The sequence below is a fragment of the Ursus americanus genome, chromosome 17 (genome assembly GCF_024610735.1).
Source record: "Ursus americanus isolate L20-20 chromosome 17, mUrsAme1.1.p, whole genome shotgun sequence".
Lineage (NCBI taxonomy): Eukaryota > Metazoa > Chordata > Mammalia > Carnivora > Ursidae > Ursus > Ursus americanus.
Window position 1 is genome coordinate 22,471,746 of NC_142143.1, and position 14,851 is coordinate 22,486,596.

At 38.8% G+C, this 14,851-nt stretch overlaps 1 long non-coding RNA gene across 1 annotated transcript in view; it reads left to right on the plus strand.

Annotated features, from left to right (window-relative positions):
* LOC148108644 (uncharacterized) overlaps positions 1-14,851 on the plus strand; it is a 436,992-nt gene that overhangs the window by 399,798 nt on the left and 22,343 nt on the right. Inside the window, exons 6-7 of the long non-coding RNA XR_015727120.1 lie at positions 10,977-11,020; positions 12,876-12,977. This is a non-coding gene — a long non-coding RNA (uncharacterized LOC148108644). The remainder of the gene's footprint in view (positions 1-10,976; positions 11,021-12,875; positions 12,978-14,851) is intronic.

Genomic DNA, 14,851 nt, shown 5'->3' on the forward strand with positions numbered 1-14,851 from the left:
AGCGATTTTTAGCAAATGAGTAGTGTATTGGGGGGGGGTTATCTGTTTAAGTTCATCACTTCCTGAAATCGTCTTTGCATATATTAGCATACATTCATTTCACTGATTCTTTGTTTCTTTTGATGGGGGATACTCCTTCTGCTCCTTATTTCATCTGCTTTGCTTTTGAAGTGAAGAACGCTTTTCTTCTTTAGGTGTCCTTTGAAAATAAATAGAATTTCCTGTACATTAAAAAAAAATAGCGGAGTTTTAATAGCAAGGCTTCATTAAAGCCAAAAGCCCCATGGAAAAATTATTAGTGCACTTTTTCCTGCATTAAAATACACACACACACACACACACACACACACACACACTTCATTAAGGGCTGAAGCTCCACAGAAAAATTAGTAGTGTACTTCTTCCTGCACTAAAGACTTCTAGGTAGCTGTTTGAGAATATTAGGGATTCCTGAAGTGAATGAGATCAACTCCAAGGTGACACCAGCCTCTCTCGGATTAGTGACCTTTTGCTTGGTTTTTCTTGTTTGCCCAAGCAAAGACTTTCAACATATTCCCCAAGACCCTTAATTCCCCTCTGCTTGGCACATTACCAGCAACATAAAAAAGAGAGAAAGCGAGAAGCTCTCATTTTATCTTTGAGCTGCTTAAATATTTATGTTCTAATTTGTTATTGACTTCATGTGAAGTTTTATCAAAATATAGATGGAAAAGTTTAAAGATCGCTCCTGGGAGAGCACTTAATCCATTTAAAAATAAATTTCTAATGGCCAGATTTTCTGGGCTTAAAACATGAAGCTATGAAAGAAAGCAAAACCAAAGAGGCCCAGTTTATATGCTGACATTTGTAGACGAGGATAAAGAAACTTGGTAATGAAAATGCTAATCAAATATCATTGTGAATGCTCTTTTTTTTTTTCATTTTTCTAATATTTGATGGAAGCCTTTACTAGATTTCTATTTTAATTACTTTTCATTTGCAAAAATTGAAGCCTAATTAAAAAACACCCTAGGGTAAACCCTTGGGGATGGTCTTTGTTGCATTCCACCTCCAGTTTCTAGCTCACTTTTAGCCTACTCATGCTTCCTTAGACACTTAATATGTTAATTCTTTCAGAAATAGTTATCTGTTAAATGAGGGGACTGGGCAACATATATGAAATGACTGCATTTTTAATGGTGAAATTTTGGACGATAAAAAGAGAGCTAAACTTAAATAGATCATATACACACATATTCTTTCAAATGCAGTCATACAGATCGAGGCTTGAAGATGTATCCCCAGTCACTGCTGCCTTTATGATATAACTAACATTATTTACCCTTCTATTCTGAGACCTTGCTGACTTGTTTTTGACCAAAGTTCTGACAGCAGTGAGTTCCATGTCACAAAGGAGGAGAGCCTTATCTGAGGCGATTGAATAGGTATTTCAATATTCTAACCCACTGAGATTTATTTTGCTGGCAAAAGTAGTCCATATTTTGATTACTTTATAAAGGCTAGATATGGCTTTGCTTATTTTGATTGGTCAGAGATTTTCTTGTTTGCTTGGATCAGAATTTCCCATAGTTTAGGCCTCAGATCAGGGCCAGTTCACAGAAAACTGGTATGGATTCTCAATACAAACCTAAAATTGAAAGGAGAAAGAAGGGAAGGAGGGAAGAAAAGAAGGGAAAGAGAGAAAAAGAGAGAAAGAGAAAGAAAGAGAACTCTGTGTAGTCCCAGATTTGTGTCTGGCCTCCCAGGAGTGGTCTACAGCCTCCTGAGGAATGAGCAAGGTCCCCGCTAAAGAGACAGAAGCGGGAAGCAAACATTTATGACGTCTCACAGAAGCGGTGTCCGCTCCTGCCAGATCCAGCAGGCGTGGACTCAGAGCTAGAGCTGCTTCAGGCAGAAAGACAGGCACCGCCCCTGTCCTGAAATTGGCCCGCACTCTGACTCATCTTTTTGAGCTAGTACACCTGGCAGAGTTGTCAACACAGTGCATGTGACGGCTTCCAGCTTAGAGGCTATTGGGTGAGCAGAGCTTCTAGAATTCTCCTAACTCCCTTGTGAGAGATTTAATGATGTGGTGGTGATGATTGTCTCCTGTTGAGAATGGAGACCACCAATTGGAAGACCTGAGATGCTTTTGCATAATTTGGGCCTAATTCCTTATTACTCTGCCAGAGCTGTTATTCATCTCAAGCATCATGCATGTACAGTGTATTAGTCAGGAAATAGAACCAGTAGGAGATCTATGTCTATATCTCCACATATCTGAATGTGTATCTGTATCTCTATTTATTACAAGGATTGGATCATGTGGTAATGGTGGCCCGCCGTCTGCCATCTACAAGCTGGAGGCCCAGGAAAGGCAGGGGTATAGTTTGGAGCTTGGGTGCTAGAGAGCTGATAGAGTGGATTCCAGGCCAAGTCTGAAGGCCTGAGAATCAAGAGTGTCGCGGGCAGGAGATCTGTGGACCAGCTCATATAGTCGGGCCAAGAGAGGCTGTCTAAACTTCTCCTGCCTTCTTGTTCTGTTTGGGCCTTCAACAGATTGGATGAGGCCCATTCGTGCTGAGCAGAGCCATCTGCTGTACTCAGGCCAGCGCCAGTCCCGAAGCTCATCTCTTCTTTGGATGCGAATTATCTCCCACATTCTGGAGCAGAGAGGCAAATAGATACAGTTCCTAATCATCTTCCCCATGTCTATTTTGTACCCCATCCCCAAAGAGACACGTGCACAAGGTCTGGGGTGTGCTGGCTCTCTTTAATGTTCCCACACTTTTGTTTCCCGTATACTTTCAATGCAATGTATATTTGGTGTGTCTGTGTATGTTTGGTGGGGCAGGGTGGGTGGGAGAGGGTGGGTGGTTTAGGGAGCCTGAGCTGGATAACAAAAAAGGTTTTATTTTGTTTAGTAAAGAATATATCTGTTCTTTATTATATATCTGTACACCCATCATCCATCTCTGTCTGTCTCTGCCTCTCTTTCTTATCTATTCATCCATTTGTCTAATTTTTGTGTCAGGATATTATCTATATTAGAATCCTTTCCCAGTTATAGTTTCATGTGGGGAACCCTGATTTTGATCTGACAAAAATACTTCTAGAAGTCACAAAATTCTGACTCTCTACCAGTTACCAGTGAGGTAAGAATCCGTTCTGATGATCTCATTCATCTATCAAATATTAATTTAGAGCTTGTAAGATAGATGCTGCGTTAGCTTCCTTACTACGCATTTCAAACTCATTTCCCCTTGCCTCCTCCCATAGAAGTTGCAAAGGTAAACACTTACATTTTTAGACAACCCTGAAACTATGGGTGGCCATGTAATGCTGTTCTGGCCAATGAAGCATAAGTAGGAAATATTGCTTGAGATTTCAGAGAATGTCTTTGCTTTCTTGATACAATATATAGTACCATCTGCTTTTATTCTACACCCTATCTTCCGTTATCTTGCCTGGAATAAAGATGTGATGTCTGGAGCTCTAGCAGCTACGGCATGATCATGAAGTAAGACCAAGAGAATTAGTGACCGTGGCCCTAATGTCCTTCACCTAATGAATCCACATAAGCAATTACCCTCAGATTTCCTGTATATGCCCAGACAATTGGGTTTTCTAAGACTCACAACCAAATGGAAAATAGTGGAAAGAGCACAGGATGGAGTCTCTGGCCTATGATTTTGTGAGCAAGACAGATCTATAGAAGTTGAGGTCTTTAAGCAGTGTCCTCCACAGACGTGCTTTGGAAGCTCAGGGCTCATTTCCTGCCTGAGAAATCTGGAGCACAGAGACCAATAAAACACATTTCTAACTATTAATGCAGAATCAGTGGCAACTCCAGTGTTAATCCTGCAGGCTGGAAATAAATTATGCTCTGTCTCCACCAGACTGAATCTTTACTAAAACAGCATTAATACCTATTTATATTTTTCTATCAATATTTCATAAATTTGAAGAGAAACAACTTGAAAGAATTCAGATGGTTTTTTTTCTCCGTGTGTGCTTTCAGAGCATCAATTATTGCTGTGGGGCACCTTCGGCATTGCCTAAAGCTGCAGTAAATTCCCTAGTTCTAACTTTGAAGATTTTAGAAATGCTAATGGTGGAATGTGTATGAGTTATTACTCTTGCTCTAACACAGCAATACTCTCCTGAAGAGTAAACAAAATCCTCATTCAATTTAAGAATGAATGATAATTTTTTTGGCTTGAGTTAGAGGAGGTGTGAGTGGAACGTGGGAGGGATGTGTGAACTTCTTAATTGTTTTAAATTCAGTATCTCACTGAGTGAAGAATATAGATAGGTCAAAGAAGATTGTTAGTATAATATCTTTACATTTTTTTCTAAATATTTCACATTTTCTAACTCATCTGATTCTTATGAAAATACTGTTTGGCAGGTAGGTTAAATATAACTATTTCCATTTTGCAGATGGGGAGTTCAAGGCCTATAGTACTTCTTCTTGATGGACTTCTCAGTGTTCTAGGAGGACAAAACTCATTACTCACAATTGGTATAAAAATGGTGATCTATTGGGATGCCTGGCTGACTCAGTCAGTTAAGTGTCTATCTTTGGCTTAGTCATGATCCCAGGGTCCTGGGATTGAGTCCCACATCAGGCTCCTTGCTGAGTGGGGAGCCTGCTTCTGCCTCTGCCTGCTGCTCCCCTTGCTTGTGCTCTCTCTCTCCGACAAATAAATAAAATCTTAGAAAAAATGGTGATCTATTGGTCACAACTGTTACTTTGTAGTCCTTTAAGCTTGGTAATTAAAAAAAGAAAAAAGAAAACTTGACCAACTTCCCTCATTTCACTCATGAAAACAACAACAACCAAAGAATGGAAATATTCTATTTATGAGTCTATTTATATTTGATCCAAATTGAACCAGGAAAGGTAGAGAGGGAATGAAGAAGGGAGAAAGGACGATCAGAATTAGCAGCTATTGAATACTTGTTGTAGGCTGGGAAGGTGCGGGAGATATGATATATATCATCTCAGGAACTCTGGATAAGAACTTGGTGGGTGGTGCATTAGTCACACCTTCCAGGTGGAGAGGTAGGCTCGGAGAGGTTAGCCACTTGCCCAAGGTCATACAGGTAGTATATCATGGAAGAGTGATCATACTGGGGAATCTGTTTTCAGGTTTTTTATTTTTTTTAGTTTTTAAAGATTTTTATTTATTTGACAGAGAGAGAGAGACAGCCAGCGAGAGAGGGAACACAAGCAGGGGGAGTGGGAGAGGAAGAAGCAGGCTCCCAGTGGAGGAGCCTGATGAGGGACTCGATCCCATAACACTGGGACCACGCCCTAAGCCGAAGGCGGCCGCTTAGCGACTGAGCCAATCAGGTGCCCCTGTTTTCAGGTTTTTTAGATTGTGTCTCTCTAGGATTTTGTTTATTTCATCTAAGTTATCTAATTTATTGTATACAGTTGTTCATAGTATTCCTTTCTAATCCTTTAAATTTACATAAGGTTGGTAGTAATGCTTTGTGTTTCATTTATGAGTCAAGTAATTCGAGTCTTCTTTTTCTTGATCAGTGTGGTTAAATGATTGTCAATTTTGTTATCTTTTCAAATAATCAACTTTTGGTTTTGTCAGTTTTCACTACTGTTTTTCTATTCTCTATTTATTTTCTCTATTTCTCTATATTCTCTATTTATTTATTTTATTTTGTTTCCAATCTTTATTATTTCCTTTCTTCTACTTACTTCAGGTTTAGTTTTCTTTTCTTTTTTTCAGTGTCCTTAGGTAGAAGGTTGGGTTATTGATTTGAGATCTTTCTTTTTTTTTTTTAAAGGATAGACATTTATTATAATTTCCTTCCAGATACTGCTTTAGTAAACATTTTTTCCCAAGTACTGCTTTAATTGTATCCTATAAATTTTGCTATATTCTTTTTTGTTTTGTTTTCATCTCCTCAAAGTATTTTATAATTTTGCTTGCAATTTCTTCTTTGACCTATGGGTAACTTAGAAGGGTCTTACTTAATTTCCACATATTTGTGAATTTCTCAAAATTTTTTTCTGTTATTGAGTTCTAACTTCATCCCATTGTGGTTTGAGAATAGTCTTTGTATCCTTTCGATCTTTTAATTTTTATTGAGTTTTTTTTTTAATGACCTAACATACAGACCTAGCATCTGTACTTGTGAATGATCCATGTGTGCTTGAGAAGAATGTATATTGTGCTTTTATTGGGTAGAATGTTCTATTGTTGTTAGGTCTAGTTGATTTATAGTGTCATGAATTTTTCTATATATTTGTTGATCTTCTGCCTGGTTGTTGTATCCACTAATGAAAGTACGGTATTGAAGATTGAATTGTCTATTTCTCCCTTCAATCAGTCATTTTTTGCTTGTGTATTTTGGAGACGCTCTTGTTAGGTACACATATGTTCATAAATGCTTTATCTTACTGATGGAGAGATACATTTATTATTATAAAGTGATTCTCCTTATCTCTAGTACCATATTTTTGTTTTAAAGTCTATTTTGTCTGGTATTAGTATACTCATTCTAGCTCTCTTATGGTTGCTCTTTTCATGATACAACTTCCATTAAAATGAGCTGGAGTGTGAGGTGATAGAGTGGGTCATGGCTCAAATGCCACTGATTCTTGCTGTTCTTATCAAGATTGATTAGATTTTCTTGAATGAATTTTCCATTTGTTATATGCCATTAGGACAATTTACAGAGACTTTACATTATTTAAAAAATAAACTTCACCAGTTATGGTTTTGTTGGGGAGATGACCCATGGAGATCTTCACCTTACTATTGTAGGAGTTCTCCTCAAAATTGATTTTAATCTCATCTCCTTCTTCTCTCCACCCCCATCACGTACCTTTCCTTTCAGATCCAAGTGGAACTTAAAAGACCCGATGTGGGGAAAAATATGGAATCTCCTTTTTCATACCTCCTCCCATTTCTTTGTCTACATCTGGGAGAAAGGATTAAGGGAGTGCATGAATGTATATTTATCTTTTTAATGTAACTGGGTGGTTTTATTATTATCTTTTAATAAGTTCTTTCAATTTCCCCAACTGAAACAAATGGTCATTTTGTGCCCTCCATGTAACGGCATCCAATCCTTACTTTTTCATTAGGTGTGTTTGTGTGTGTGAATTTTGCAGAGGGGTCTATGCAACCTCCCTACTTCGTGTTTATCTGAAATAGGAGACTAATATCCCATGGGTTAGTGTTCTTTATTCTGTATTCCAAAAGGTCTCCAAATTGATCTCAGGAGACCCTGCACTCTATGCAGCAGCAAGGATGGGGATCTTTCCAGGACTGAGTAGAACACGAATGCCCCATTTCCAAGGGTCCACCTTACCTGAGTTCTCTCTTTTGCTGGGGCCTCCTTATTGGGTGTTTGATGGGATACCAAAGTTTTAAGCAGAACTTGGTTTTAATTTAGTACTTGAGTCTAGAAGATTTAAATGGTGCAGAATTAAATCAAGTCTAATTCTTAAAATCAGTAACAAAGAAAGGATGGATATGGTATCATAAAATAAGTGATAACTTCAGTATCAATTTAACAAAGATGAAAATTGTATTCCCATTATTGAAATGTTACTTAACCATTCAAGTGTAACTCTCAGATTCACTATACTGTATAAACTACTTTATCTTTCTTTACTTGGGGGAGGGTTGGCCTTTTTGTTCTATTCAAGCTTTCAACTGATTAGATGAGGACCACTCACATTAGGGAGGGCAATCTGCTTTACTCAATCTACTGATTTAAATGTTAATCTCCTCCAAAAAACACCCACACAGGGATACCCAGCATAATATTTGATCAAATAGCTAGGCACTTTGTGGCCTAGTCAAGTTGACACATGAAATTAACCATCATGCTCCCTCCCTCCCTTCTTCCCTTCTTGCCCCATCTTCATGGCTATAGTTACCTAGAGTTGAACTTCTGTTGCACTGAGCTGGGTGTAGAGTGAATGAGCAGGTTGTAGCTCAAATGCCATGGATTCTTGCTGCTCTTATCAAGATTTATTAAATCAATCTTTCTTTTCTTTCTTTCTTTCTTTCTTTCTTTCTTTCTTTCTTTCTTTCTTTCTTTCAAGATTTATATATTTATTTGAGAGAAAGAGAGAGCCAAGGGAAAGGAAGAGGGAGAGGGAGAGAGAGAATGCCAAGCAGACTCCCCACTGAGTGCAGAGCACAATGCAGGGCTCAATGGGGCTCGATCTCACAACCCTGAGATCATGACCTGAGCTGAAATCAAGAGCTGGACACTTAACCAACTGAGCCACCAAAAATTAAATTTTTCTTGAATAAATTTTCCCAATTTACTATAAGCCATTAGGAAAATTTTAAATCCTTTGGATAAAATGGAATTCATTCTCCCTCCCTCTTTCCTTCACTTCCTCCCTTCTTGCCAGAATTCCTTCTTTTCACATTGACTTCCTTTCTTTTCTTTCTTCCTTCTTTTCTTTTTTCTTCCAACATGGGATTATTAGGGCCTCTAGCCCTATCATAGTCTATTAAGAGGAAAGTAATTTATACAACCATCCTTGTTTATCAAACTCTTTGGGGAAAAAACTTGTAAAGATTGGAGATCTAAGAACTCTGGATGTCGGAACTGAATGCCAGCTCTTGGATTCCCAGTGGGAAGTGTGGCCTGGGAAAGAGGTTTACAATGGTAAGGGTCAGCAAGATTTGTCTGTTTATAATGGAATGTTTACCTCAAAAGTCATCTGTATTCTGTGACTTAGAGGAGAATACTCTACTGGAAATTATGCATTTATTGGTTTCAGTGTTCCAGATTTGGTCCTGATTTCAAGATTTTAATTATTTTTAATTAATATACATGACTTACACTGTTGCCTTTTCTTTTTAATGAATTTAAATATTGGTCTACACCAGTAACCAAAAATCTCGTAATATAGTTATTGTCCTCTGCAAAAAGTGGGTTTTTGTTTTTGCTCATAACTTTATTGAATATTTTTATGCTTAGATGTAAATGAAATTTCATTTTAGAGATATTTACATTATATATCTTAAAGTAGTGTTTTGTTTAGATTTTCCTAAATTATTTGTGCTGCTACATCAGAAAATTGAATAATGATTTTGTAATTTTCTTTATTAAAAATAGCTGAAGCAGTTGTTTTGAAGCTAGTGGTATATGAACCATCTCTAATTCAACATGTTAATCATGGATGCTTGGGGGGAGTATTTTGGAATCACAGTATTAAGAATAATCATTATCTCCTCAAACAACAGGCATTTATTTTGTGTGTGTGCACGTGTGTTTTTGTTCAATTCAAAAAATGGAGATTAAATGTCCTTTGTGTCCAAGGACATGTACCAGAGACACAAAGGTCTTCCATCAATTTTCAGACTACTTGGAGAGTGGGGGACATCTAACTGAGATGGTAGAAAGTCTAAGAAAGTTCCTTCTGAGATTGGAATAAATACTACAGAGTTTTGGAGAAGAGAGTAGTGCAGTGTGTTTCAGGGTCCAGAAAATGCACAGGGGAGGTGATGCTGTAATTAGTAATATTTACACTTTTAGTTGGAATTAATTGCTTCTGCTTCCATATTCTCTGCATCTGTGTTATTGTCGTTTTTCATTCAGCTTTAGCATATTTCATTATTTGTATTTGCTTCTCTGACTGTTTTAAAGCTTCTTGAGGACAGGGACCCTGTCATAATCATATTTGCTCCAAGTACTTGCTATTCCTTTGTATCCTTTCATCGAATCCCCATGGTAGTGGCTAAGCAAATGTTTGTTTAATTCAATTTGGAGCTATTATGGGGAGAAAATTATGCAGAAGCTCAGAGCTCTAGTCCATATGAGTCAAAATACCTTTGAAAATAGGGTTTAAGATTAACAGATAAATCCTGTGAAGTAATTAACACTTTCCTCTGAAAAGCAGTCAGAGCCCAGATAGACGTGAGGTTAGAAGCTGTGAAAATATTTTTGAGAAGCAAGGGGGATATGGCAGGACACACTTGTTTACAGACACACAGGACAGAAAAGGTGAGCGGTGCTCGTTACAATTAAATGGTGCCCGGAGGTTTTAATTTGTACCTATGAGTACAGATGAGTTTTAGCTTTTGCTGAGGGTTAGCTATAGTGCCCACCGACCTTGCGACACTGTGGCATAAGATATGAAGAGATAAAGAAGACTTGGTTTCTGCCCTCAAGCAGCTTTTCAAAATGTGTTCTCAACAGAAACATATTATCAGCATTGTTTCTCTTGCTTCTGCCTTCCCTGTTTTTTGTACCTAGGGCTGTTGATTCTCCACCCCCCCCCCTCCACTAGCTATTCCTGATTCTAAAGCTAATCTTGAGTGAGGCAGACATATAGCCTCATTTTCACTATTTAGGAGGACTTGAAAATGAGTCTCACCCTGGGACCTGGGATCCAGGACTCAGCCCAGCCATGGACGCTGGGCTCCGTTGCTTCCTTGAATCTTCTCCTTAAGTTAGACCTGGGATGGCAACTGTTTTGTTGTCACATGGTTAGAGCTATATATTATTTGCTACTCTCTCTTTTACCTGGTCTGGCACCTTTGTTCCCTTAAGCTTCTGCCTTAGCCACAAGAGTGGCAGCCATGTATCTCTCTGCCCATTTCCTCTGGCTCTCTGGCCCCAAATACCAGCCTGTTTGGGTCTTTCCAGTCTCTTTCTCTGAGGGCTGGGCACCATCCTGGTACAACAGACTGCAGGCCCCAACTCTGTAGGGAATGGGACAATCTCCCAGGACTGCCATTACTGTCTTCTTCCATTTCTGAGATTCTCTGCTCTACTCCTTTTGGAATTGGCCATTTCTATGTACTCCATCTGTAAGACCTGACCGCCCAGGAGCAATGGTTTCCTGCATTGTGCTGTGTTTGCTGTATCCCCTGGATTCTAAGTCTTAGACTCTCCAGCTCCTTTCCCCGGGCCAGTCTTCGGAGCTGGACCAGGTTCTGTGCTATCCCCACCTCCATTGTTACTTTACCTGCTCTTTCTCCTCTTTCTTCCAGTTCCATGTTTCTGAGGACCCTTCATACTTCAAGGTCAAGTCCAGGTAGGTATTGCTAAATTAATCTTCTTGTATTAAATGATGCTTCTAATCTAGTTAGAATAATTTTCTTAGCAGATATGGATACATACACACACACACACATGCACACACTCACACACACAAACACATGCATTCATCCATAGTCCATTCTCTTTAAATATTAACTTTGTGTCCAAGTGTTGGTATTTCTTTTCATCCGTCCATCCATCCATCCATCCATCCATCCATCCATCCATTCATCCAACAGATATTTAGTAAGAAACTACTGAACTTAAGCCTTCTGGCTCAAATGATTATTGGTAAATTCAAGCGATATAGACACTCTGAAGATAAAACTCTGCTAGCTTTAGAATTTCTAAGATGACCACATGAATTCTTTAACTTTTGTGCTATATAATTATGAGTGATAAATTCTAGACCATGAATGTAACTTTAAGGCTAAATGTATTTTAAGTTCAAGTAATAAAAATATGATCTCCACTCTATTATATGGGATTTTAAAGCTAACTGTTATATATCAGGTACTTTACATATTTTATGAGATAGGTGTTATCATCATCCACAATTTAAGATGTGAAAATAAAAAATGGAAGCTCAGAGAAAATTAAGTAACTTGCCCAAAGTCAATTGTCAGAAAGCAGTGGAGGGAGATTGTATCCTTAGGTATTTCTAGGTCTATAGTCCAGGTTCTTACCATATCGCCTCTCTAATATTTAATACAGAATCAAAACATTTGAATTTTTACAATCTGATGCTATTAGAATATCTTATTATATTTACTTTAAAATGGTTGCATTTTTATTCTTCCTGTTAAGTCTATCATAGAAACATTATCTGGTCACGTCCAACTCCCACCAAGCCCCCAGAATTTGTCTAGCATTTAAATAATCAGGATACAGCTAAAGAAAGGGGTTTGATGAGTAAGGGGAAAATGCATGGCTGCTTCCCTGCTGCTCAGGAACTTTACTTGTGGTCTAGTATCTCAGCCCTTCATTTAAATTTTAAAGCTCTGAAGTTCTACCAAATTCTAACAAAGTTTCCCATCTCATGGCAGGAAGAGGTGGTATGAAGGCATATAACTGCAAGAAATAACAGCTGCTGTTTTTTGGTGAGAGAAGGGATGGGAAAACTACAAAGGCAGGCAAAGGGACTAAGAAAACTAAGAAATTTAAAGACCCTTTATTGTGAGACACTAGACACACATGCCTTAAAAAGGTATTGTAGGATAATTGCCTCTTTACAATGATTGTGTAGGTTGCTGGGACGTAGGGACACACATGATGATGATTTTGGGAAACACGTAAAAGATTAAAATATATTCCAATTCTTTCTCTTGGAAGGCAAGAGAGTGTGTATGACATATGAGAGCATTGAAATCCAAAATGGCTTTAGGACTTCAAGGAATACACTTCATTTTCTGAAAAATTACACTCATTTGGAATATGCATCCCACTGCTACTTCTTACCCTCTCTGTGACCTTCGGAAAGTCATTCAGTTTCTCAGAGACTGTTCCCTCCTCCGTAAAATGAGGCTAATAATAACAACGATGGGTTAGTTGTGACGATTAAGTTAGATCAAGGGTGAACACAGCTTCCAACATATGGTAAGTACCTAAGAAAGAGTTTGCTATTGTTTCTTAGGTTCTGTCCCTTTGCATTTTGCATTTACTTGGATCCATGGATTTAGGTTTTTGCATTTTAGAGCTTAAGAACATTCGTCTGCAGAGATGTGTTTATTAGAGTTTGCTTGTAGTATCTTGAGATCCATCTTTGCCTGAGTTTCTCATTACTTTTTACAATTACATGAGACTCAATTATGTTTCTCTTCTCTTTTTTTTGTTGTCCAATCACTCCACAGGAACCACATGGCAGCCATGATCTGGTTTAAAGAACACTAGGCCAGCCTCTGGAGACCCAGATTTCATTTTGTCTCTGCCAGTTACTCACTGTGTGAACTCGGGTAAGCAGCTTAACTTCTCTGGGCTTTTTGAGTCTGAGTTTCTCACTGATGTTCCTATCACCTTCTTTTATAGCATTTTCTATTAGTCTTTGGAACTATTTAAACGCTTTCTTTGAATATATTTAAATATATGCAAAGTGTAGTGTTGAAGTACGTTGGCTCTGGGGTCAGTTTGACCAGCTCCCGCACATGCTAGCTCCGGGAAGGTAGGCAAATTACCTAACTTGCCTGTACCTAGTTCTACTTATTTGAGAAATGGGGATAAGAAGGATCTACTTTGTACGGTTATTAGGAGGATTAAAAAATGACTAACACACCTGCAGCATTTGAAATCATGCCTAGCAGGGTATAAGCCCCATAAGGGATATGGAGATGAATACATTTTTAAAGAGCCTGCAATTTACTGGAGGAGATTAAGGCATATATCAAATAACAAGGAAGAGTATGATATATATTCAGTAGAGAAGAAATTGAAGAACCTGATGGAACATGGAGGAAGGAGCAATTAATTCCTACTGAAAGGACCAAGGAAGGTCTCATGCGTCAGGTCAATATTGTCCGGGCCAGGAGGACTGAGCTGGCTATCAACGGAAGGGTTTCTTAATAGAAAAAAAAATAGAGTCAGTGAAAAAAACCCAGAAAGTACCTGCTGTGTAGCTCTTTTTAGCTGCAGTGTTGATGCTGAGTGAGGGTGTGTACTGAGAGATGAAGCTGGGAGAGTGACCTGGGATGAGATCAGTAAGGGGTTTAGTGCTTTGCTGAGGAGTATGGGGCTGACGCTACCGTTATTAGGAAGCACTGAAGGTGGTCGTTGAAGCGATATCATCCCATTTGTGAACTAGGAAAAAGTCTCAGATGGTTCTGTTAAGGAGAAAGTAGAGGAGAGGGAAATTGAAGTCAGGGAGAACATTTAACGGCTATTGGAATAGTCTAGTAAGAGATTATAAGGGTCTAAATTGAAGTGTTTGTTGGGATAAAGAGAAGGGCTAGAACTGAGAGCTGGGAAGGTAGGTGCTATCTTATAAACTCTCCTACCTGCCCATCATTTCTTTTTTCTCCCTGCTATGGTTCTTTCTGTCCACCCTCCCAGCTCCTGCGGCGTTCTCTGTGTGGTGATCTTCCTGTGCTCAGTGGCCCACGTGTTTCTAGTCATGGGAGGGTTAAATGGCAAGCCCTCAGTGAGCGAGGAAGCCAGGAGCTTGTGTTCCCACGTGTTTAAGGGAGAGGACGTTTGAGAAGCAGAAAACAATCACACAACAAATAGCTTTTGTTTATTGGGGGAGACGCTTCCAAGCAGTAATTATTCTGAAAGTCTTCCTTTACTGACAGGAACCCAACTATTGAAAGATGCTTTTAAACCTCTTCATTATATATGTGCAATAGATACTGTGTAGCAGGAATTGGGGGGGGGGGAGCGTTTTGTAATGCAGCATCTGTGGTGTGGAGAGCACGGTCTTTCATCATTGCCGGGGTTTGTGTCATAGGAAATAGGAAAGGGACCGTCTGGATCAAAAGAAGTAACTATTGTAGACAGCACCTATGTATCGCAGGGCAGGTATTCTCTTCGCTTGAAAGAGTGCATTGTAAGCAATTGAAGGTCATGGGGATTCTCTTTAATTAGTTATACCTGGTTTGACAAAAGAAGGTGAAATTCATGAATCTGCAAAATACAAATCAGAAACCAATCCGTGAATACTGCAACAGAATAACAAAAGGAGATCAGAACCAGGTAGAAACAAAGTTAACAATTTTAGAGTGACAGTGATACCCTGGTGCAAAGAGACTGTTAATGAATCCCAGAACCACAGTGTAGCAGCTATTCCGCACTGACATATGTGAGTATGTACACCTGTGCATATCTATCTGTCTATCTA